Source organism: Coenobita brevimanus, unplaced genomic scaffold (assembly GCF_032717465.1).
Source record: "Coenobita brevimanus isolate Jiangsu-jjx unplaced genomic scaffold, ASM3271746v2 jjx.HiC_scaffold_2236, whole genome shotgun sequence".
Classification (NCBI taxonomy): domain Eukaryota; kingdom Metazoa; phylum Arthropoda; class Malacostraca; order Decapoda; family Coenobitidae; genus Coenobita; species Coenobita brevimanus.
The window spans coordinates 17,489-19,674 of NW_027643145.1; positions in this window are offsets into that span (position 1 = coordinate 17,489).

A 2,186-nucleotide genomic window follows, 5' to 3' on the forward strand; every position below is an offset into this window, starting at 1 on the left:
TGCTATTTTGCAGAGAAAGATCCCAATAATCGAGAATAAAGAATATAGGCACAGGTTAGTGGTGACCAGTTTTATGTAGTTAGACTGGTAAAGAAAGAAAATTAAACAAAACACTGACTGTGAAAACTGTTATGTAAAATTAATAGAACTGAATCAATAATCAACAGTAAGATAGTGCCTATAGACTTTAATAATAAATCCCTAAGTATGAGTGAGAGAGTATTATCTCGTGAATAACTTTAGAGCTAGGAGTTAATATCCTGGAATGAGGTCGCCAGATGTCACGGGGATTTTGAGATTTTTCAATATTAATAAATACTTTAAATGGTAACTTGTCAAGAGAGAAGGAATTGACTTGTGAAAATCAAGCAATGATTACTTTATGCCGGCTTACTTCGCCGATTCTCTAAGGACGAGAATTTATTTACTTTCTCAGCAGTACACAGCAGAGATTAATTACTCACAAATGCTGTTTGTTAGGACTGCTAGCCTCACGAGAAAGTGACTCTACCCCTGACAATCAATAACTAATACTAATAATAATAAACAGATTCTTGTTGGTGCATTAACTCCAAGCTGGCACAACGGATTTAAGCTTAATACAAAAAGACTGGCCTAAGTGTCAGTTATGAATAATACAAAGTGTTAGTGCCAACTAGAGGCGGCAACTAAAATAAGTTAATTGTGGAGAAATGATACACTAGTTTACATTACATCAAGCTCAAAGAAAAGAACTGTGAATTTATTAATTACAATGAAAAAAAAAATTTATGTTACATGAGTCTCAAATGAATTCAAAATAAGGAGGACACACTCACTCGCTCACTCAAAAGCTAAACTCTTAAGCCTAGGAAAAACGAAAAGAAATACTGGTCAGAAAAGTGGGCTAAGCGGAAACTGGGGCGTCGGTGCGTAGGACGGACGCTGCACACGCTAAACCTCTTGCTGGCTCACACTAGGTGGAGATTTAGGAACTCGCTGTACACGAACCTTCTCTCATGGTGCTTCAATCCTAACTAAATTCAAATTGTGAGAGAGAGGTGAGGGCGGGCCAGCCGCTAACTGGTAATGGCTAACAGAAAGAATGGAGTGACACACGTCCATAATATATCACTCAGCGAAAGCGCTAATGTCGCAAGCAAGGACGATCACTTATGAAACAGTGAAAAATGTTCTGAAAACACTCCCGATCGGGTGAATACGTGGCGGTTGACTGAGTGATACTTACTGGGATTCCATTAGAATCCACGGTTTCCCACCAAAGTTCAGTGTCACGAGTTTATTTAGACAGAGAATCCCGCCAACTCGTGACATTGTTTAATATTTTAATAGTGGACCAGACTTTATGTAATGGTGTTGTACGATTCACCATGGACACAAAAGTCTGCTAGGAATCACGTTTGGCCCTTCTTATTATTCTCCTTGCCTCAGCCCGGGTTTGTTTGTATGCAATGAAATTTTCCTCTGTAGGCTGACTATCAAAAATCCTGTATCTCCTATTGCGTTTCCTTAATGCTTGTCGGCTATCCGGCGTCCACCAATGTGCTCTATGCTTCGCATGAACTGTAGAAGTCTTGGGAATAGCAGCCTCAGCCACATGTTTTATGGAATTAGTTAAATTTTCGACCTTAACATCTATGGTCTCCCCAGATATATCTAAATTGGCAATCCTTGAGAAGGATCCCCAATCTGCTTTCTTATAGTTAACTTTTTGGGGTAGAGGGTCCAAAACAATGTCGCGTGTATAAGAAAGACAGATGGGTAAACGATCACTTCCCAAGGAATCGTCATAAGGGTGCCATGAGAAATCTTGATGTATACCAGGGGAGGCCAGAAATAAGTCAATGGCCGAAAAGTTACCAGTACTATCATCTATACGAGTCGCTCTAACATCGTTCAGAAGACAGAGGTTGGACTAGTATTAGGTCAGCTACTTTCTCACCACAGCCATCGATCCTCAAGCTACCCCATTGATAGTGATGGGTGTCCCCCAACACTTACTTACTCCCAGGAAGATGTTCAAATAGTGAATTTAAAGCATCACTATCAATGAGGCCATGTGGAGGACAGTACAGAGAGCAAATAGACACATATGTGTTATTAAATTTTACTCTGCACGCGACATCTTCCAGAGTAGAATTTAGAATCACTTCCGTTTGTGGGTGTGATTTGTGTGTGTATATGGC